Raw genomic sequence first — 24765 nt, forward strand, 5'->3', positions numbered from 1 at the left:
CTAAAAGAATTTCAAACCAAGCCTTACCACTAAAATACCCGCGAAAAGAAAAAGTGTGCGGCGAAAGGAACATAAAAGTATATTTATGGCATTAACAAATTACTGCTCACACAACAACAAAAAACACGACTACTGTACAACATTACATAACGCGACAGTTAATTGGTTTGTAAATAACGAGTAAAGCGTATCGTATAGAATGCAAAATACATCAATCACTCTTTCATTTTAAAAATGATTGAGCATTACGCAACAACAATGCACGATCTGTGTAGATTTTGTTTTTGCTGCCGTGTTTTGTGACGACGTTTGATATGGAGCTGTCTAGCAATGGTTCTCGCTTCTTGTACCATAATTTTATTGCTGCTCGTAAAAGTTGTGGTTGTTGAAATCAACTGTAAACAAACTTGAATGCATCTGTCGAGGCTTGTTCAGGGTATTTCTCACCGAATTGGGATGCTGATTCAATTTGATGAAATGCATGAATTCAAGTGTTTTATTTTTTTCGTATGTAAACAATTGCTCACTAGAGCTACTGAATCAAACCACGCAGCAAGCCGTGCCATTGTTAAACCTTTTCTCTCCTTCCGATCGCCGTTACGCGACCGCTATCCAATTCGAAGGGATTTACATTCACTCCGATAGACGTGTCATATTTTTACATTTGATCAGCGTTAGTTGTGTCTTTAAATGATACGAACATAAGGAAAGCTTCAAATGCATGTAAATACTTGGGAAACTCTTAAACAAAGAAGCGAATAGGACAAACTAAAAAAAAAACAAACAAAGGTGAGATAAATTAATCATGTATTTAAAAATAACAATTGTTAATTAAATATCCTCGGCACGACACAACTATTTCTTGATTGTTAGATAGTAATTAAAAATAAGTTACCAATTACAGCACTCGTAATGTTTAATTAATGCATAAACCGGGTTGGGAAAAAAAGGAAGTTTTAACGTTTGTTCAGATGTTATTGGTAAGCAAGTTTCCTGCTACATTTAGTCAGCACAATGTTATGATATGCGACGCTTTGAAGTGATACAGACGAATAAGGAAAAACGTAAATAAACATAACAAACTTACATATGTCAAAGACTCTGTGCAGTTTATTTGAATACAAAGCATCTGCGCTGTGCCTTCAGCTAAAGAGATCAGTTATTCTATATGCACTCCCTTAACTTTCTATAAAAACCATATTGACATTGCGCGACGCTTTTAAGAACAAATTGTAACATGTGTTTAACATGCCAATTTTAGCTGTTCATTGTTTTGAAAGAGATGCACACAATGGTTTGAAACCGTTTCTTTTTGCTGGAAGTTTGCAGGCTTCGGTTCTTCTTTGTTCGTCCCGAGTTTCTTAGATTTCTGTCTGCATCTTGTAGTCCTTTTTTAGCACGTACCGCTAGTGACGCCACGATGGAGTTGTGGCTTTATTTCACGGAAGAAAAGAAAACCAAACGTGAGCCATGCTGTCGGACGGGTCACTTTACGTGGAAAGCCCCGGTACCAGCTGAACGTGAGTGCTTCACACCTTTTTTCCGGGCCCCTTTACCACCCTACCCCTCCCGATTGCACTCGCTGTTTCGATCGCGAGAACGATCACGGACTCATACGACGCCGCCGAAGATGAGTCGCGACGACGGCGTCGTTGTTCACGTTTCGATTTCATTCTTCTTGGAGCGCACGTTTTGTTTTATGTTTGGGGGTGTCTTTTTTCTTCCCCGTTACTCACTCTTTACCTCTTGCTGTCCTTAGAAAAGGTGCAGCGTTCGAATCATAACCTCCATTACCGCGGAAGCAACAAAAGACGCCCCCCGAATGCTTTGTCTTCAAAACATCGTTTAACCTAAGTATAAGGTACCTCTCTTAGAAACATTTGCACACACACACACACTACCACCCCGTGCCAGGTGCCGCTACAGTTTCCCGGCAGTCAGATCTTTGACCTCATTTCCCTCTGGAAAGATGAAGCGCTGCGTACTCCACACTGTCGCTATCTGCCAACGTGAGCATAAATGAGTTCTTTTGTTTTTACGTCCGTTTGTTTACTTTACGGCCGGTTTGCAACACGCAACTGCAGCTAACTTCCGGGAACGGGGGGGAAAGGTGCTTGAAACGTGCCGGTTTGGAGAAGGCTGGTGCAACACGTTCTGCTCAATGCCTTCGGTGCACTTTCTCGAGAGCATCTGCGTGATCGGACAAGTAGGGATAGATTTTTTTAATAGATTTAAAATAATTTCAAGAGCCTTGTTTTGGTCTGTTAATCGAAGTGGGGATTATTAATTTATTTTTGAGTTATAGCTTTGATTTTCTATTTAAGAAACAAAGGATTTATGGTGTTTTTACCATTTACCAATTTCATGTCGATGAGCTTACAAAAAAAGCCTTCTAAAGTCTATATGAAAGCTAGATATTATTTTATTCATTCTTTCTCACTTTTTGAAGCAGTTTGTTCTATTCCATTTAAGAAAAGCTATTACCTGTTTTACAGGTAATTTTGTTTTTTATTTTACACCTAACGGTTTGTATCAGTTGCTACACCTCGGCGGTTGGTTAGTTTCATTGAATTGATTTCTCTTTCTTCTGCTACTTTTGGATCTTTCGCCTGTTTTTCATTTAAGGTTACTCCTTCTAATTTGAATCTTCTTTTGATTGATGCCTAACTTTTTCCTTTTTCTACGCCGTTCATAGAAAAATGCCCACCCTTTTTTCCCATTCGTTGACGCTTATTAGCTTGCGATAATTTTTGCCTCCCTCCCTCCATAGTTACCGCCATTTCCGTTGACAGATTAGGTTTGGTATCATTTTTTGTTTTTTTCTTTACGCATTATCAACATGATTGCATCAAGTAAATCCCTGCTCCGCTTGGTTTACTAAAAAAAAAGGCCGCAGATAAAACGAAAACTCCTTTAATAAAAACAAAATCGGTGTCACAAAAAAACACTGGTTATTTTGATGCAATCACCTCCCCCCACCCCAAAACAGAAAGGGATGAAAAATTGCAAGTAGCGAAATTGAATTCCAAAACCCCTTGTCCCTTTTCCTGGAGGAGCTGGCTGGCAGCAGATAAAGCATCATCACGCCATAATGAGTTGCTTTCTTTTGGTTGAAAGGGGTTTGCGCTTTTTTGTCGTATTATTTGAAATTGGGAAGAGAAAAAAAACACTGTACCGGAAAAGGAGAAAGCGATGGCTGGCGGAAGGAGGCCAGGTTCTAATTTAATTGTACGTTGCTCAAATTATTTTATTATTTAATTTGTTTTGCCACTTCCGAGCAGACGGACTCGTCCTCCTTTTCATCACCCCGTTCGTATTTCCTCGGCCACCTTCACCCTCGCCACGGTCGGTGGAAATAACGATCCTCATCATCATAACATTGCAATTTTCTTTTTGCTGCCGTGTGGAAGTGAAATATCTACCAAGCACCGAAATGAAGCGAAAGGGGAAAAAAATAAGCCCAATCTTGAGAGTTTTCGTGTATTTTAACCAGCCTTCGGCCTTCTCAAAGGGATGAGGAAGTCGTGCGAAAGGATTTTCTTGCGGGCCCGTGCCGCCGTATTCCCTCTTTGATTTCTTAATAAAGCAATAGCCTTTGCCAGGGAAGGGACAGTGCTAGACATCAGTAACCGAAGTGTGCTGGGGAGGAGCCCGAGGGGTCAAAACCGCAGGGACTTCGAATAAATATTCATCCTTCTTGCTTGCCTGTCCGTTTCCCGGTGTACCAGCGTGTAGGATACATTAAGAAAGGATTTGGTAAAGGATGCCAAGGAACAGAGTGTTGAAGGAGCGGATGAGGGGGTGTGAAGGACTTCTCCTGCATAATAGTTGAAGAATAAATAAACGAAAATCGAAACAGACAGGAACAGCAAAACAAAGTAGTGGTCCAAGGAAATCAGTATAACGTTGTATGTAGACGACGAAACATGTAGAAGAGATAAACACTGTGTCCAGTTGCCCCAAGACCCTAGAGTTTAATATAAATATACTTTTATTAGTAGCATTCTTAAATTTCATCAATTGAAATGTGTATAACAGATATTTATATTAGACTTCTTGAGTCACATTCAAACTGATATACATCCTAGAAAGTTCAATTTTGCACACTTTCAGTAAACTACACACGCAAAGATGAATAAAAACTCGCCCAGCTGGTTAAAATTGAAGGTTGAAATGTTTTTTTTAGAAAGAAAAGACTCGATTAAAAACTCTAAGTAGTGTTATATAGACAAGTTTACTGAAATAAAGGTTGTTTAAAAGAGAAAGCTTAAACTTCTTATAGACTTACAAAAGAAATTAGTAAGACTTGATTTTTTCGACAGAAACAATGGATGAAGTCGCTAACCTTTCCTTTTTTTCCGTCAAGAAAAAACAAGATATGTCTTTTCTCCGTTTATTTGTTTATTTTTTATTTATTTATTCATTAAACAATTGAGTTTCTGTCTTTTGTATAAGCAAATTTATTAGTCTGTAACCCAAACATTCACGAGAGCGGGATCTGCTTCAATTATATTCATTAAACCTCCCGATGCACGGAATGCCCTTAAGGCAGCAGGAAAAAAAGTATAAGAAAAGCAAAATGAATGTAATTGTTTCTCAACTCTCACACCCATACGTACCGCATTTCAAGCCAATGCCCGAAAAGGACGCTCGTCTTAAACCTATCGGAGGCAAGTCTTCACATTAAGCCGATTATGCCTTGGACACTTTGCGGAAGCGAGCGGAAAGTAGGGATTTCATTGTCCGATATAACTCTCCGATGTTCATATGCGCCGGACACTCCCCCTTGTGGGCTTCGCAAAGGGTAGAGGTGAGGGTGCAGGGAAATGCAGATAGCGATTTTCTTCAGGAATGTGGTCGGCAACAAAAAAAAAAAAAAAGAAACGGTTATCTTAAAATCTCTTATGACACCCGCCTCGGCCAAAGGGCGAGCGAAGGAAAATTTAATTATTTTTCCTCAAAATGCTGGTTGCCGTTCCGCAAAAGGACACGAGTGCGCTCGTTCCGCACCACTTTCCACCCGCGTTTGGCCCCCCCGCGCTAGCCAAGTATGTCGATTTCCTTCGTCACCCCGGGCAATATTATTCGTCACTCCGACATCCGTTATTATCGTAGCCGGTATCAATTTTCAGCCAAATGGTGGGGCGGAGAAGGGGGTAGGGGAGGTAGGGTTGGAAAACCTGCCCCGCCTTTTGGCTGGACAAAAGTTGACCAGAATCCGACTGACCGACAGCCCACAAGTGCACATCTCCAAACACTTACGGATGGCTTTAGCCGCCGTTGGGGTTGGTCCACCCACACGAAAGAGGTTAGCAGGAGAGGGGGGAAAGGAAAGGACCGGGGCGTCTGTTTCGTTTGACTTTTGCCGCTTTGCCCACTGAATGGGCGAGCGGTCATCGGATCGGTTTACGGTTCGGTTTTTCCAATTCGACACGGTTTAGCGACGCCAAGGACCCGGAAAGGATGTTTGCAGGCAGAACAGAATAGGGGACAAGGGGGAGGAGAGGGTGAATCAAGGAACCGTAACCCTTTTCCAGCATGTTATCACACAATTACAACTGGGTTTATACCCCTCAGAAGATTCGATCGGCACCAGCCAGAGTCTTTGAGCCAGCCGTACAGCTTGTAACCATCGTCGTTACATTGGCTCCTATATGGTCCTTCTTCACATAAGAGGTCAAAACTTCGCCTGAAGACAACACAACAACCACTGATGGAACGAATTTTAAATTCTTGGCCAGAGTTCTTGCAAAGAACTTGAAAGATCTGGTATTATTCGGAGCTCACCTTGACAAACTAAAGGTCGCATTGATCCTCTGGACGCCCCCAAACCCATTCTGTGCCTTTGGTACATATATGTTAGTCTTACAACATCATTATATAGGCCTGAATCTGGACTCCAGTGAAAGGATTGAGGGTGCTCGGAGGATCCTAACCTCATCCCAGTTCCCAAAACAACAAAGGCTTAAGTCAATCACACAAGATGGCGTCTTCTGGAGATATCGTCGCTTTTACATTACTCGACTATTTTGAGTCTCTTGAGTTGGATGTGGATGGAGATAGCTCTCCGTGAAATCTGATGTCGCTATGACATTCTCTCTATGTTATTGTTGCCCTCAGAGCATTCGCCATTCATATGGGAGTCATCGCATCATCAAACCTTCCAGGTTCCATCATCAGAGGACTCCTAAAACTATCGGAGAATCCCCAAACTTCTAGACTATCACAAAAAAGGTGCCCATAAAAAATGCAATATGTTACAATAAATAAAACCCAAACCCAAAAGGTTAGTTATACCAATGGTCACTTTCTTCCCCAAACGGTCTTCCTCCAACCAGCTCCTTCATATGAAGGGGACCTTCACAGGCCGAACGCCTCATATACCGCCACAAGAAAGAACCTTTTTTCGGCTGGTGTTCAGGAAATATATTCATCAAGAATTAACCATTCCAAACTCTTAGCGAATTTCTTAAGATGTGGTTCACAAAGTTAGAACCACGTCCATGTCCACACCAACCCGTTCCCTCCCCCACCCCCCTACACGTGTCGGTCACCGCCACCACCTTATGTATGCAAGGATGCGACTGGATTAAATTGTTGCAATGCTTCCCCCCCCCCCCCGCCCCCCCCGGGGAAAACCCCGTTCTGGTCAGCAGCGTTGGAAATTAAAATTCTCATTATTTACCCCCTACCCTCCCGCAACCCGCTCTTCAAACGGCCGGTTTTCCTAACCCTCTCTTTCACCGCTTCTCGCTGTAGCGAAAATTGGAAAATTGAGCCGACTCCTGACAGGAGGGGCGTCAGGCGTAGGAATTTGTGAATATAAAAGTGTCCGTTTCGTTCCTTTTTTGGACCTTTTCCGGGTGGTCCAAGGCAGGCGGGGTGGCGGCTAGAGGCAATGTGTCCAGCAGCCTCATGTTGCCTTACGCTGTGTTGTGCCCCCCATGCTTTGGCGTTGGTGAAATTAAAATTCTGATTACATTACTTCTGACCTCACTCACAGACACACACGCACCGACGTTGGCGTGCCACATGTGACTCTAGCGTACGATGATGGGTGGCTGGGTGTTTTCTTTTTTTTTCTTCCAAACTCCTTTTCCACTCCAGTGCAATAAACCCCGCGGTTCGTGCCTTCGTCCAAAGACGTGCGTCGGTGGCAGGTTGTTAAAAACTTCGGGGGTTGGTAGGGGAATGGGGGGGTTGATTGGGAGAGGCAAACACTAGTGGACTAGAGAAAGAAGAAAGAATTAAACCATACACACACACACACACACACACACCGCCACATGGATTAGAAGCTGCTTTTTGATGTCTTTGTCTCCGAAGCCGATATCCATAAACATATTTCCATCTGGGGATATCATTACGATTGCGACAAAGTGATGTTGGATAGGCCTAGGTGGGGGGGAGGGGAGGAGCTGGAAAGAATGCTGGGCCGTGAATTCAGGCCGTGAGAAGCGCGCTGAGCCTGTGTGCATGCCCGTCCAATTATTAATAACTATTACTTCAAACCCGAGTGGGTAAGTTAACTACTTTCATTCCCACGGTTTGCCCCACGGTTTGCCGTAGTGTTTGTCGCCACCGGAATTAAAACATATGCCACTTCAATTGCCACAACACTAATAACCCCTTGCATCCTACCCCGCACACCCCCCAAAATGCCGTGGCAAAGTGTGACAATCGGTGCCGCGTTTCGTCAAACACTCTCACGCACCGCACGATTCGTTCCACTTTCCCGGTTGGCGTGCGGGAAAGGATGCGGGGGAGAAAAGATTCCGTTTTCCTCTTCCTGCTTCCTTTTCCTCCTGCCTCCGTTTCACGCCCCGACAGGGAAGAGAAAGTAATCGCGCGACACGTTAGCGGCTCACACTCGAAAACCGCACAGGAAAAACGCGGGAGAAAAACGGTTGAGTTTTCATTTGTTTCCCAGCCTCCAACCCCATTTTTCGGACCTCCGTAGTCGCGGCCCCGGGGTCCGGGGTTGCTGGTTTTCTAATTTACTCACTCACCCACCGGTCTCCGCTTTCACCCGCTCCTAAGCTCGGGTCCGATCCCGATCCTGTGCCACTTTGTTTTTCCAACTGCTTTCCCACTTTTCGGTTTTCGGAGGTGGCGGAGGTTGGGAAAAGGGAACCTCCAGTTCATCGACACGTGCATACACAGACCCGCCAAACATTTCGGAGCCCGGAAAAATGGGTTGCTCTATCGAACGCGATCGTTTTGGCGTTTCTTGGTTTATGGCTGCACTCGATCGCGTTGGTTACTTTGTTTTGTGGTGTGGCGCAAGGGAAAAGGGTGTGTTTGTGTCGGTGCGGGGAAGGGGTAAGCGGTGACCGAAAGTGACACCTTATTGATGGGCCCCGAGCGCGACGTAGGGTAAAGGTTCCCGAACGATAATGCGCCCAGATTGTTTTCCGTGCCGTTCTCGGCAGCTGCTTACAAAGTTGCTACAGTGTTGCACGGAACAAACGCACTTGACACACCATCAGGGGGGGGGGGGGGGGGGGGGAGGAGGATGCAGGGTGCGGATAACGACCCCGACGATCTCTGGGCTCTGCTCTTCCGGCGATGAATATGGGATCGGTTCTATCGGCACTTTGCTGGACCGGAGTTTTAATTCGTCGTTCGACCACTTTTGCTGGAGTTCTTTCGAACGTGTGGGAATCCAAACGCACGCAGAGAAGCGGCGATGTTGATGTGCTATGGAAATAAAGCAAAACCCCCCTCCCCGCAGCTCAGGAACGATCACAGCACCGAGAAGGAACCGCTATTTTGTAACGGTTTGAAAACCACGCTTCAAGTGTTCCGACAATAAAAACGCATTTAACGTTCAATTTTGACAAAGTTTTCGGGTAATAATCGTAGGCCGCGGCTTGCGTGCTTCGATCTGTATTCTGTCATTTGCTCGGGACGGGTTTTTGGACAAAAACAGCGTCGATGGCGTTTCTACCCCCCCCTCAAGCGGTACCCTTGAAGACAATGTTTCAAGTCGGTGCTGCTGGAAATGTACGAAAGCGAATAAATCAAAAATTACTACCAAAAGGCCCTACCATTCGTCGATCGTGTTTGATATTGTTACAATGTTTGAAGGTGGAGGAGCTAGAGTATGTAATACTTATACAAATTGTACTCTACTTGTATTGTAATAAACTGAAGTTGAAAAAGCAATCAAATCCGTTTGGAACCTATGGCTATATTTATTCTATAATTTGATAGTTTAGCTAGAGACCTTGTCCAACAGGTAGCGACTCCTTCTTTTATCTGTGAAGCGATCCTAAATGAACAACATCTTACAAACATTTCAGCATTTTCTTCCATCGTGATAGAAATGAGGCGTTTTATTCTTTCCACTTTGTTAGTTTATCAACATTCTAACAAGACTGTTGGAAGCAAGCTCTGATGATGCTTGCAGTTGCCTCAACAGCATGTTGTAAGCACACAAATATGTGGTGCTAATCAAACAACGCGGGCAGCTGCCATTCTTGCCTCCAACACCGTGTGCAAATCGAACGGCGCCAATATTGAGCTCCCGATCCGTCACTCATCCGCTCGGGTTGACCTACCAACCATTGTTGCTGCATCGGTAGTCGCGGCACACATCCTTCCTCGGGACCCCGGGCGGAATGGAATGGAACGTGGAGGCTGTTTATTTACACATTCAGCTGTCAAGTCTTGTAACGTGCCTGCAAAACCGTCTCGCCTGTAACGGCGTTACTACGGGACGGGTTCGTGGGAGCTGTCAGTTAGCGGTAGGAAGATCGGAAAAAAATACGACCATAAGCAAGAAACCACTGCCAAATTACATTGTTCAAGCGCCGACGATCCTCATCTGACCGTACCTTTGGTATATCGTTCAAGTGGCGATCTGCCTTGTCGAAGAACTGGACCGTGGAGCAACTACTTGACTCGCCTTTCAAGTTTCTCACTCGAGCACGCTCAGCTCAGTTCGCTCCACGGCGTACACTTGTAGGTGTACCTTTGGTGAAGCTGCTTCGAAGGTGCCGGTAGAGCCGCTGGGCCTTGCAGGCATCATACAAGGTATCGTTCCATATAATGGAATGTTTCAATAGGTAGAGAGAACATTTCAAAAGTATAGGGAATATTGTCAACCGGTTGAGATCACTTTGCAATCATATAAGCGGTTGTAAAGCTGTATTCATTCTCTTAGCTGTCTGACACATTCCCTTATATGCTTGCAAAGTTCTCTCAACCGGTTGAAAATATCCCCTGTGCGATGAAAATGTTCTCTCTACCTATTGAAACATTCCATTGCATGGATCGAAACGCTGTAAAGGTATACGCGTACCCAACAGCGCCGTGTGTGCGGCGCGATGCACCTGATCCGCGATGAACTGGGTGGAGCAAACGCGAACGCGAACTAGTCGGGCTGTTCTCGCCGTCGCTTTCTCGCTTTGCCGAAGCGCGGCCCTTTACACACACCTCGCGGTTCGGTGTAAATTCGGTTCAGGTGTGTCCGCGCGCTCACCTCGCCGAAAAGGGAGCGCCCGAGTCCGCGTTTGATTGGCTGCCCGACGCACGCCACCGCTTATCGCGCGCGCATCGTTACGGCAGGTTTCTTCCCTTTCTCTCTCTCTCTCTCACACACCGCGCATTCGCCTACTCGCTCCCCCAAACACGCACGCACGCCGGTTCGGCCGCTCGGTCGAATGGCGAACTCAAACGCCGGCCAAATCGAACGGAACGGTATGTCATCCAAAGTGTCAGGTATAGCCAGGAGTCAGCAACGATGCTCGACGTCTCGCAGCGAGCTACACCGTCTTATAGCAAGGCTACGACAATCCGAAGGAGACTAGGTAGGCACCTATCGTCTAAAACTTCTTTGAAAACCTTCCTGCCTTTGCCTTCTGAATTCTTGTTCTTCTTTACTTTCAACCTTTAAAGAGTAGGCAACACTTTCCGTGACTGTTTTATTAATTTTCCTCCACTTATATATTAAACGCGTTAAATGGGAAGTAAAAGCGTTAAATCGAATATTGCTTTTAAAATACTTTACGTACAATCAACGTAAAACAAATTCCAAATTCTTCAAAGAAAAAGGAATAAACTAGATATTGAACGACGCGAGATGAAATTTTGATTCAAGATCGAAACCGTCAGAGTGAAGATAATGGTTTCTAATAGTTTTTATGCCTAGAAATATCGAAGGTAATGTGAAGCAAGACATAACATTCATTACTTACACTCAAGTAAATGTTTCAACAAATCGATGCTCTATCCTCTCAACTACTAGCCATCTTTTCAAGGCATCATTTACGTACTTCCATCACAGAGTCTATACTTTGTCAAGAAATTTAACTAAATGTGCTTCCAACTGCAAATAAACATATTTTTTGCTGCAATTCAATTTACATCACATATTTTAATATGAATTATCTAAAATATTATGAGGATGTTTTGTAATGTTTTTCAAAGGATGTTTTGTAATGTTTGTTTCGATATTTAATGTTTTCACCTATATTATTATCACACCGTACCCACCATGCAGGAAAAACAAAAACAAAAGCCTAGCAACAATCGTGAAATCAAACACGTTGTTCGTGAAAAACCAATCAGATTTCCCTCGGTTTTCACTTGCTTCCCAGCGCCAACAACGCTTTATATTCCTAAACTCTATGATTGCATGCTTAATACGTGCAGCACGCATACAAACTCATACATAAATATGAACCGGAAACGATTGGAAAATGTTCGACCAGTTCGGGGTCCAAAAATGTGAATGTTCTTTGTTGTTTGTATTTTAAGTGCACTGCAAAAGTGCAATAAAGTGCCGAAAAATCATCCGACGATCCTAGTTTCCACTTTTCCCCACTTTTCCAAGGTGTGCAGAAGGAAAATTGAGCAGCATAGGATGAAACGGAAACAACGAGCGCCACCAAGTAATCCTCGCGGAACGGACCGGTAGAAGAGGTGGAAGGGGGGGGGGGGGGGGGCAGAAAGGTGACGGTATTGGTAGTGGCGCATCGCAGCTCGCGAGAAAAAAGGCAAACCAAAATTTAGCAAACGTGTCTTATGAATTCATTCGCCTGTGAAGTGTTTATGTCACTGCCATAAAATGTGTCTTTTCGTCCCCGCTTTCGCGTCGTTTCACTATTATCATAATCGGGGCACGGGGCTGGAAAACGACAACCAACGTTTGGCGTGGGTTGGGTGGGACGGCGGGAAACACAGCTCAAAGCAAAACAAAGCAAAAAAAAATGGAAGATCCATGACTCATGCTTCCTTTTTGCTACCGTTTCCCCCAGCGTCAGCTCACTAGTCGCACACTATCGCCCATCGCTGAACCTTTTCCCCCACCCACCCCAACCTTGCAAGAAAGATTCATCAGCTTCCCACCGCTCACCACCCACCCCCCACAACGCACTTCCGCACACGCAAGAAGCTACGCCGGAAAGAATGGATTTGCGTTGCGTTCCGATTCGTTTCGTTTCTTCGATTCGCTTCGTACGATTCGTGTGTTTATGTGCGTTTGTATGAATCTATAAGAGCAGTTATTACCTTTGACTCCCTCGGTGCTGGACTCCTTCCCCCTGTATTTTTTTTCCCCAATGCCAATGGTCGCCGGGTTTTCGCACGGTGCACGCCATGTTTACACATTTCAGGGTAAGTTTTGTTTCCTTTCTTTACCAGCCCAGATTTGCTTGGCGAATCAATTTACCGCTTCGAGGCAGCACGCGCCAACGGCGCGAAGGCTCATCTGTCAACGGGCGACAATCGGTCGGAATAAGTGTGGACGGTAGGACATCGAACTCACGAATCGGATGTCGAAATTGATGGGTTAAGTTAACTGCCCTCGCGAGCGACAACTATCGAAAAGGGACAATCCAAGCTCTTAATTGTTCTTTGAAAGCTATGTGTGATGTACATTTAACGTAAATACTGGGTTGGGGAATTGGTGTGTAGCATCATTTGTTGTTTAATGTCTAACCTTTAACGCTCAAATCATTCAGAACTAGGCCACCTACAATTTCGTTACATTGTAACCAGAACCACAATTCAACTTGAAACTCCTTCGTTGGATGAAAGGTGAAACATATTATGTTACATTAAAAAAAAAACTGGTTTCGTGCAGAAAGGCAATCTTTAAAATAAATAATCAAATATAATAAAAAAAAAACAAATAAAATATCATAGAATAATAAAACAGGCAAATGAAAACACATAGAAAACATAAAACACTTATCCAACGTTCTTTAAACCTAACGATAGCTATCTATATTTTTGACACATTTCACATATAAACATGTCACTAAACTTCCTTCATTACTAACGCGACCTACTTTTAATTTTCTTCTCATCCCCTTTTCCTAAAACTCCATGATCTGGAACCGTACTGAGAAAACAACCATTTCTTCAAACGGTATGCCTTATTTATGTTTTGATATCTATTTAGACTACCTTTTTTTCTATTCCTTCTGTGATTTTTAAGATTACTTTTGCGCTGGTAGAGCTTGAACGGTACTCTTTCCATAGAAATCGCTCTGAAATGGCATTTTTATTCATGAGAGCAACTCAGCGAACGTTGTGTGCGAGCGCGTATGTGTGCACGATAATCCTGTAACTGCAGGAAAATTACTTACTATTAGTTTCATGCTTGATTGTTTTAGTGTATTAGTTTCATCGGGACGAAGCGAACGACGCAACCGGAAAAGGGCATCGGTAGGAGAAATCCTTTACGAAATTGTAATGTATGCGTACGCAGTTGCTTGCATAAAACGGCCATAACGCGGGTGGGAATAGGCGGATTAAAGGGGTAGCAGGGTGTGGAAAACGGGGTCACACTGCAATCCTTTACGACATATTCGTTTCACTCCCACCCCCAAACAAACGGTCACCCAACGGAAGAAAAATGGTCCATTCCGAAGGTCTTCGTGACACACGATTTTTTTATTTGGTTTTTATTAAGCCTTGTATGGTTTTACCGAACTGTCAAGCGATTACAGTAAAATGTAATATTACTTCAGTGAGCTGGAAAATGTGTATCAAATCTAATAACATCCAATAGTTAGCATAATAAAAATAATATTTCAATTCCACTATCGATTTGATTGACATATTAAAAAGGATTCTAGAATAAACCCTAGTTTGATGATAGTTTTTGCGCACTTTTTCTCATTCTTATGGTTGGTTTTGCACTACAGTTGTTCTCAGTAGTGAAGTTCAAATAAATCTTTTCCTTTGCAGTCCATTTGGAGCAAGTAAAGCATGTCTTACAAAATTTTGTTTTATATAGTTTTTATTTCATCTTTGTTTTGTAGTTCGAGTGCCTCCTCGGGCCCGGCCTTCGTTTGCATATGGATGGTCTGGTGCTATTTCATTGGTGCTCCCGTCTCTCTACCCGCCAAAGGGAAAAAACTATCCTATCCAAACTAGCAAGGCGCAAATGCAAATGAAATGAAATGAGGGAATACAAATAACAGTGCTACACTGTAGGAAAAATCAAAAATAAACAAAACAAAGCCAAAGACGGGCCGAATAAAAACTTGATGGTTGTTGAAAGTGATTGGAAACAATTTACATTCATATATACCACCGATGGTCCCAGCTCTGCCCTCGGTAACCTCCCCCAGCTTGTAATGGCGCACTTTCACTGCTTTGCTCGGGTGTTGTTTTTTTTTCACGAGACGAAACTGAGTAAAAAAAACGTTTTCTCGTTCAGTCATGTGAACTCCCTTGGAGCAGCAGGAGAAAGGGAGTGGAGAGGGTAACGGAGGAATATTACAACTCAAGAGTCAGTAATCGAGTGCAGTAATCAAAGGAGCCCGTTGCTCCATTTAGCAAATTGAATAGTCTTAGTCAAACCCATCCACCCAAAGCGTTTTCGTCCTTTGCTTTACTTTTCCTTTCTTTATCCCACCCCCTCCCCCACGGAAACGGAACGAAGGCCAAGCAATCCACGAGCGCGACGACATTCCGACGGCCTACCCCCGACTCAGTTCTAATCGCAACCGCTCGCACCGGGAAGGCAAGGTGGGGGGTGGGCCGAGGACGGGCAAACAAACTCGCACTCAGAATGTATGGAAACAAGATATCTTTATGGCATAATCCACCATCTACATTTCCTTCCTTTCCCAACCCGCCGGGAAGCTCAGGCGTACAAATTTGCCCACTTTTGCCTCCGGGCAGGGGGGGGGGGGGGGGGGGGGGGAACTGTGTACGAAGAGAAAAATCGTACATCGCAAGTGTAAAAAACCTAAACAAGAGACGAAAAAAAAACAAACAAACATACGCTGGAACAAAACGAAACAACCTATCGAGAAAAATAACATGGAAAAACGAAAGCACCATACTTGTCCGAGCCGAGCGCTTCGGAAAGGGCTACGGAGTGGATTAAGTGTTTGGATGGAGAAAGCCAATTTCAACCCTTAAATGTGTGATGAGTGCGGCGAGGGAAGGGGGTCCCAAATGGGACGAGAAACGGGATCGTTCTTGGGGTACATTAAAATGAATTGTGAAGGTAATTTAGAGTCTTAATTTGCAAGCACACAAATATTCGTGCCAACTCGAGCGAAACCGCGGCTACGCGAAATGCTTGCGGGAGGAATGGTAGTGGGGAGGGAGGGGGGGGGGGACGACTTGTCCTGGACAAGTAAGCGCGAAACGAATGGGAATAATGATTCCGTGAAATTAAATGACGACAGTAAAATGGGAAAATACGGATGCGGGAAAGGGGTTGGACGCAAGGCGGTGGAAGAACGGGGAAAAGGGTAGTTTTGCAATAGTAAATCAAACCTCTTCCGGCTGCCAGTGTTAATTGGAAGCCAGCATCTTTCCGCCATCGAAAAAGCCGCCACCCCCTAACATTAAACAATCAGGAATGAAATCAACAAATAAAACATAATATTGTTGAAGTGCGAAATAACAGTATTGAAACGGAGACCGAAGTGTAGTTTTAAATATTGATGAGAAAAGCGGATATTAAAATCACCCCCCCCAACAAGAAAGAAATGACTGACTGAAAAGATTTAGTAAACAAAACATCTATAGTAATGACAATCTCTTTTAAGACAGTGAGTAAATAAAGCGAAACTGAACGTACGTATGTCAAATAAAGAACTAACAACTCGGCAATCCATTTTTAAGGGCCATTGAAACCAGATTAAATTTATAACACTTGTATAAAGAGATATCTAACTAAATAAACGATCTAATAGTTGCTAATTTGGCTTGTTTTAAACTTCCTTGATGGAATTTCTCGAAAACAAAACTCATGCAAGAACATTTTATACTACTAGTTTATAGCACCCTCCTTTCCTTAAATCTAGTGTTAAGAATAAAAACGTTCAAACGGTTGAAAGTTGTTAGAATTGAATCACCAGAACAGTTTAGTGAACAAGAAATACAAGAATAAATAGAAATACAGAAAAATAGTGAACAGCGACTTGTAATAAATACGTCCATTAATTCTGAACTATTCTAAGGACTTTGATTCTTTAAAAAGGGAATGCTGGAAAAGCCCAAAGGACAAAGAATTGTAACACAACATCGAATGATACCTTCAACCGGATAAGGTGCGGTTTAATTCCACAACTTTCGGAAACAGTTTAATCAGTAGTGTTGATGCAAATAATAACAGACTCAAAGATGTATTCACTCTTGATGATCGACCACGAACTATCATCAGCATGGATGAGATGTAGAATCCTCTCAGATCCTCCAGAATTCCCACATGCCGGTTCTCAAAAGGCAATTGCGTACGAATAAAAAAACTGGGTGATCATTTGGGTTTAATTCCCCGTCGTCGGCCACCCATCGGCACCTTTTATCAAATGTATAGTGCCATCACCCATCCGATGCGCCGGAGGAGGCTTTCCCGTGGCGTTCCAGCTAGCGTTGAGGCAAACGCAGAAGAAAATAAAATATTAAAGAAACTTTATATCGCCCCTGTTCCAATCCAATTGAAATCAATTGAGCGTATTTGAGAAAGCCCGTGCCTCCTTCTAATGATTCAACGTGTCTCTCACTCGTCACACGTCGGCAACCGAGGCAGAGACCAGAGCCTATACGGGCCTCCTGCTGACTCCAACATAACACACCGAAGCACACAGAGTCCTAACCGAAACCGCGGCGGGCGACACAACGTCCCGCATCATGCCAGAGATCCTCCGGCTTACGGCGGGTCCTGGACCATTGCTAACACCTCCATCCATTACCAACTGCTCACCCTCCTGCTCCTAAACGGACGCTCTTAATGGGCCTGGGTACTCAATTTAGTTTCGTTTCGTTAGTGAGACGACTCTCGGCCGTACACGTACCGTACCGTTTGGAGATGCTGCTGCTGCTGCTGGCACTTAATTTGGACCAATTTAATTTACCTTTTTTTCTCCTTTCTTGCCGCCAGAGCACACACACACACAGACACAAAGTCACCGAGCTTGTCGTTGGCCCGCATTATCCGCGCGAATCTGCCCGGAGGTACCAAGTTTCCTTTCGTTCGGTTCAGGTTTTTTTTCCTCCCAATGTTGCCCTCCCCCTCGGTGTGGATGTGTGAAAAGTGTACAACCGGGTCCGGGTCCACTCCCTCCACGAATTGATGGTGAGTGAGTGAGGCTACAGCCTTCAGGTGCGGGTCGATTTCAGGTCCAGGAGCAGCAGCTTCTCGACCAGCATTTTTCGACCACAACTGTCGCACGGTTGATCCCCTTTTTTCCGGATGAGTATATTTTTTCCTCCTCCTGGTTCTTAATTGGGGACCCCCGTACCCAATTCAACATACCTTCAACAAGCTATTGTGCTACAACGAACCTATACAGTGTTGTGCGAGAGATAGGCAACCGTGGTCGTTCAGCAATGAATCAAGCGCTAAACTATTTGAGATTTAATATTAAAATACTATAGGACATCAATCAGCAAAAAACATATTTTCAATGTGTTATTTGTTTTTCGCAGAATATTAGACATTTGTTACGTAGAATAAAAAAAATCCTTATTCTTTGAACTTGACTTCTTCAATTATTAACCTGTTCAGAGATTTTTCCTTTTGAGATAATGGTTCACATTATTTTGTTTTTGGTATGGATTAGTTTTTCTTGGTTTATGATGTAAAACATGAGAAAAATGAAATGCTTTTCACCCATACATAAAAAAAACATCATTAAATGAGTTTTTAATGAGTTCATTAATGAGTTTTTTTATATCTTACGAGTTAATGTTGCGTTATATTTTATTTGCAATATTTATTTGTTTACTTCTTTTTATTTTAATGCCATTTTTTACTAAAATCCATGTTTGTTTTGCACGACACTGTAGCATTCTGGGTTTTTTTTCAAAGCCTTCCCCTTCCGCAACATCGGTATTGTTCTCAGTGGTACGCTTCTTTCTGCCTTCCCGAAGTGCTTCATAAGATGAAATTGTCGGTGATGACGACGATGATCATTATTCAATTAAGACTCCTTCGCCCTAATATCCCTAACAAAAAACAGGGCGCGGACCACGAATGGTTGGAAGGTGGTTCGGGAAAACTGTTTTCCTGCCATCTCGCGTGCTTCGTTCTCTTTTTTTCTCACTTGTGCTGTGATCCTTTGCAATGTGGGCGCACACCATCCACGAAGGGAGATTTTCTCACGTCCTTTACATTGTCATAGTTCACGTGAGGTGCAAATAGGTGCAAACAAGTAATGAAAGGCTAAAAGAAGGAAAAACAATGAAGGAACGCAATGGCTTGGCAAAATAAACGTTGCTGTTGTGTGGTCTGGCTAAATCTGCTGCCTTTCTCATCCAAGAAAAGAAAAAGAAATGATAGTCATAGTTGTTTGTGTGGGTACTTGCCCGAGTACCTTACCCAAGCAATACAAGGACAAGGTCATTAAAGAGGAATGAAAAACGAAGCCCATTTTACAATTTTCCGAATGATTGTTTTTCCTGACAAGTCATACCCAGACCAATAAGATCAAGAAATATGCCAAAATTGTGAAAACTACGCGACCAAGGATAAGCGTACGGTCTGGCGCCTACTCAAGCTTCCTTTTTTGCCTGCAATTCATCATCCTCGGGGCCAAAGCACGCTTGGCATTGCAATTGAGCGCGCGTACTTCATCAAACGCGCCGTCACATTGTCGCACACACATGCCTTGCACGAGAGTGTTGATGACCGAGAAGCCCTTTTAGAATAAGGGAAGAAAGAATAGGAAGAACAGAAAATGGAGAGCGTTCAACGTTGCTATGAAAACGCAACATAACATCTAGAAGTGCTGAAGAAATGAGAAGTACTTAATAAAATGGCTAGGATGCATGTGTACAAAACAAAACTGTAAATATAAGATTAAAATGTAACAATAAAACTAATAAGAAAGCGATGAATGACCTTATATTTACATCGCAGGTCTTAGACATGAAAGCTTCAATCTTAGCATTATGTTATTAGTATTATCCATTTCTTAAAATTTTGTAAATAAACAAGAATTGTTACTCTAGTTGTATCAAAGACGGTTTGTCTCTTTCTTTACTCTTTCGTTAACGATGGTTTTTACGTATTTTCTCGTATTCTCTGCTTACGAAAGTAATTACCATTTAAAACATTCTTTCAGAGTACCACCCAGTACTTTTTGAATATCACTTTTTTGTTCTTTTTATCTTCTTGAACCATTGGGAATCAGTACTAACAGAAACGTATAAAATAACCCATATCGATAATGATCGATGTCTTTTGGACGTGCATGGAACTTTGCTTGTGTGTTGATCTTTAATACGTGCTTTTTTTTTCATTTATTCTGTTATCTAGCTGGGAAATACCTTTGACGTCCGATATAAATATATCTGGCACACTCCGTCGCAAATTGTAACAACACCAGCATCCCCACTGAGTTTGGAATAACAAAATCAAAAGCAATTCTCTACCACGGCTAGGAAAAACCAAAACCCTCTCCTAGTCCGGCCGAACAAAAATAAATGAAAATCAAATTTCCCTCACACGAAGCGAGGAGGTGGAGAGAGGTAAGCGCTATGCTTTGACGGCGTTAACGGCGACCGAAGCAACACACTGCCTGTTTTTCGCTGGGCGGAAAATTTTGCTGCTGCTCATCTGTGGCGATATCCTCACCGAAGGGAGAGAAAAAAAAACACACAAAAGCCGTGTGTCGATTAGTCAATCCATTGTTTTCCCATTAATTCCAAGCGCTTCCCCTCCTTCCCCGGGAAAAGCGGATCCGCAAATCCAGTTCCGTTCCCTTGGGTCAAATTTTCCATTGGAGGAATGTCGCCCCCCCTCCACCCTCATCTCTATGAAGAATGTCAATAGTTGGGGCACACAAATAACACACGTCCACCAAAAAGCTGACTTAGAAAAGACCCCGGGAAAAGTCGGGGAAAATTCCGACCCCTGCGCAAAACCGGGAACGATCCTGCGGCTGCGGCTTCTCGTGTGAAAAAGTCACTTGACAAATGCGGCTCCTGCTTTACTCCTGCCGCCACTGATCCTTTTCCATCCGTCCCATCCTCCTTCGTGCGCATTTTCACCCGCATTTCCCATCCGGCAGAACGGATTCTAATATTCGACGCATTAAAATCTCATTCACTCGCGTGTTCTGCGGCTCACCGGTGAATCGTCCCTTGCGTGGCTGGAAGGAAAAAGATTGCCTGATACTATTATCCTCCCCCCCCCCCCTCCCATCGAGCCACCACCACCCTCCCGTCATCCCTCACTCACTCACTCAAGTATAAACGGGAAAAAAAGTAACGGTGGTCGGTTTTACTCCGTGAATCGCCCTCGGTTTACCTCTTTCACCATTTTTGCCCCGTTCGCATACCTTTTTTTTGCGAAAAGGGATTTTCCCAATTTCCCGTGTTGGACGTGGGAGCAATATCACTAACCGAATCGAATCTGCTTACGACTTGGTAGCCTTGATACTTTTTTTTCATACGCTCGTAACTGTTTGCTTGGTTTGGAATGTGTTTTATGTGTTCGTGTTTGTGTTTTTGTTTGTTTTTTTATGTATTATACCTCTTGGGTATATTGGTTTGTTAAGGGATACCACCTCTCCTGGTCAAATACAGTATTAGATTGAATAATTGTACGAAAATGTTTGCTGTGATTGAATTAAGCAATAAGTTTATTTTCTACAGCAGCGCAGAACTGAACAATGTGAATGTTTTTTTTAAATTTAAACAATACTAAGAGAAACATTTCACATCACGAATCTAATCAAAACAGTATACAAGTTAATGTTTGAGCGTAAGAAGTACTACAATTTCATCTCCTTTTTTATTAACGAAATGAAAACGGAAACTTTGAAACACATACGCTTTTATGTGATTATAACTAATAAAGCGTATCTACTGTTTGTATTTGTATTTATATCTACTGTTTGATTTTGTAGTTTGCTCCATAATCCTGAATTGTCCCGATTTATTGCACTTTCGCTACTTTACCATTTGTAATACGTCTATGCGTACCTCGAAGATATTTGTTCGTTGTCAAATAAACTTATTTGCTTGTTACTTGTTCTTTATACATATAGTATACCCCGGTGCTCCTCCATCAGAGCAATATGTCTTATTATTTTTTTTTAACCTCCAGATATAACTGTTTTACTCAATCACATCTGGCCATAAGTGGGCTGCAGTTATGTGTGCTACCTTTTTGCCCTACAACAAGCGCCCTCCAGGTTTAGCCTGCAAACGCCAGCAACGAGCATACGCGCTTAAGTGCACCGGACCTTTATTTATACGTTATGCACCGTCCCAGAGAGTTGCCGATCTATCGCTACGTTTTTAATGGTAGCTCGTCTCTCTCTCTCTCTTTCTTTGTATCTCCCTCTGAGTCTTCCCTAAACACGCACACATCGTCACATGCTGGGCCCTTTAATCTGGCAGGGCACATCGATGCGGGTACACGTCCTGTGACGCATGACGTGAGAACGTTGCGCTGGCTTTATATGCTATCGGGGGAAAAAGCATACGCATACACTCACAACATTAAGGGACCACCGATCAGGGTGAACTTTTACTCGCGGTACGGTGTTCGCAAAGAAAACCCAATGGAATATTGAATGAACAAGATTAGATGAATTGGAACATATAATCCGAATTGTTTCCGGAACGAAAAGTTTATGGAACGTACAAAATATTCTTTCTACAGAACATAGTAAGCGTCCAACAAGTAATGTGTACTATCTTCAGGCACGCTAGAATATGTTTCAAAATGACATTTGTTTTTGTAGCGATTTTTTTTAACATAACCATTATTTTTGACAGGTTTGATCATCTTCTCAGGTATGATTGAAAATGCAAAGAATGCATTTGGAAAGGAATTGTCAAATAGATTCGTCGAAGGGACATTTAATGGTTGTTTGTTTAAACCGAAGCACAAAACAACCTTCCATTCCTTCCTTCCTCCCCGCTGGTGGGAACTTATCAATCCACTAGGCCCGCACGTGACACACGGCAGTGGTGATGCTGGTGATTTAGGGTGATGATGCGAACCGGAGTCGGGATTGCGCTCGGGAAATATTTCCCTTTAAAAAAAACAAAAACGCGCTTCCAGCCAAGGTGTGGAACACGGGAAAAGCGTTCGCTAGACGCGGAGGGAAAGCACGGGGATTAGTTCAATTACGCACGGTATTGTTGTTGGGCGCACGCGCCGAGCTAGTCGCAGCGACCCCCTGCTTCAACCTGAGAGCCATCCGTGGGTTTAGGAAGGAAGGAATAAACTGAACAGCAAAACCTGACGCCTTGTTTCCGCCGTTAGGCGACGGTTGGTGCTGAACTATACACCGTACAAAAAACGGAAGCAAAACTAAGCAAATATCTGTAATAGGACACGGGGAACGGATGCGTGAGGGTAGCATGAAATACCCTTCCCACGTAGGTACCACCGATTGGCGAATATCTCTGACGACAGCCTGCAGGCATCATGGTGGTAAAGCGGGTTGTGAATATTATCGAGGTTTACAAACACACACGCGGGCGAGTCAGTGAAGGTGTACCGGATCAGGGTTCATATTTAAGCCAGAAGGGGTCTGTCACACTCAGCACTGGAACACAGTTGGATATATTCCCATATGGTCAGAGGCTACTCGGAAGATCCAACATTTTTGCTTCAAATTTATCTTATTCAGTGGCGAAGAATGGCACACTACGCTTCTTAATAACACGACTCTCAAAGAGAACACTCAAAACAACAAGAAACATGGAAACTATGCGTGTAACCTGTCCAAAGTCCTCTTGGATTGCTGAAAAAGCAGATCCAAAACGACGCCACTTACGCGTCTAGTCTCTGCGCGGAAGCGAAACAACACCGCTAGCCATTTTCAGCTTTTTTTTTTAATGTTGTTTCCTTTTAGTTTAGGACAGCATCTACAAAACTGACAGATCCCGACGGAAAATCGTGATGACCCCAATGAACGGTTAGACAAACTCATTTATAGGAAGCCCGAATTTATTCCGAACAACAAATTGTAGCTATAAAGCATGTTCCCATCTCCAGTATTATCCATTTTCAGTATCAATTGGAGCTGTAGTACCCAAACATGCACAAACAAACTTCAGATAAATATAGAACAATTCTTAAATGATTCCTAACCTGACAAAACTCAAGATCGCTTTATACAACAACAGTTGTCAATAAGACCGCAAAGTGGAAAATCAACTGACACTGCTTTAACAAATATGAACAATGTTCAATAGGTTTGTTGAACGAACTTGTAGCGAACTGAAGTCTAATCAATAGTTAGGCTATGATGAAAAGGCCCCATCTCACTACTTTCTCAAAAAAAAAAAACGAAAACAAAAGCTTCTTCATAAACAATGTGTTGTATGAATCAAGATCATAAATGGACCAATAATGTAAATGACGTGAATAATTACCGGTTTAATTTTATTTTAGAGAAACTGGAACAACTAGATTACGAGACTTTAAAAAAGGTTAAAAAAGTTTTTTGAAAAGCAAATCAAATTTTCTGTTTACAAAATAATTAACAAATCGAACAAAAAAAAACACAACAAATTGTAAAATAAAAAATAAATCCGAGCAGCAAAAGCCGAGGACAAATTTTAAAAAAAATACTGAAAACCAAGAAAGCAGTATGAAACGAAAAGTTATAAATGAAGCAATATTTTTTCTAAGGCAAAAGGGATGATTAAAAAAAACCTGAACTCTTTATGATCGGCACACAATCGTGCACTGGGTACAAAACTGAGCAGCTCGTGGCTGGAATACAATCTTGTTTCGGGCGAAATTTGCATTTCTATAAACCAACTAATGACTAATTGAGTGCCGCCTAGTGCGCGAGTGGGGGGGCCCGCAGGTGGTCGTTCTTTTTTTTATCCTTTCGTTCGCTTTCTTCGCAACTCTTCGTGCTTTTGTTATTGTTTAATTTCTTTTTTCTCAATATTTATCTACTTCCAGACCCTTCGGCCGGTGGACGTGGTGACGTTTGGTAAAGCGCGCGCGCACAAGCGGGTGCCAAATCAGCGCGACGTGAAAAGTGAATACATTTGTCGAGCTAATTACATTACGGCCCCGAGACGATGGATGAGCTGGTTAAGGAGGGTCTGGGTCTGCCGAAAGGATTAGAAAGCGTTCTACGCTGGAGTGGAGGAAATAAATAACAAACAAAACCGTCCCTTTACTAACCGCGGCCAGCAACTCACTGCTTTTTCCATTCGGAGGAGGAGAGGTGGTAGGAAAATTTGAATCCTCACCTAACACACACTTTCTCCTTTCCCCTTAGTCCCCCCCTACCAATGTCTCTGGTAGGTATCGGTCCGTTCTTCTTCAGCACCCGAACCTGAAACTACGAAAAAGTACAT

The 24765-nt window shown here is 43.1% G+C and overlaps 1 pseudogene; it reads left to right on the forward strand.

The window, feature by feature from the left end:
- LOC131290503 (ionotropic receptor 25a-like) overlaps nt 1-24396 on the forward strand; it is a 92007-nt pseudogene extending 67611 nt beyond the window's left edge.
- Nucleotides 24397-24765: the final 369 nt, after the last annotated feature.

The sequence above is a fragment of the Anopheles ziemanni genome, chromosome X, assembly GCF_943734765.1.
Source record: "Anopheles ziemanni chromosome X, idAnoZiCoDA_A2_x.2, whole genome shotgun sequence".
In the NCBI taxonomy this organism is placed as follows: domain Eukaryota; kingdom Metazoa; phylum Arthropoda; class Insecta; order Diptera; family Culicidae; genus Anopheles; species Anopheles ziemanni.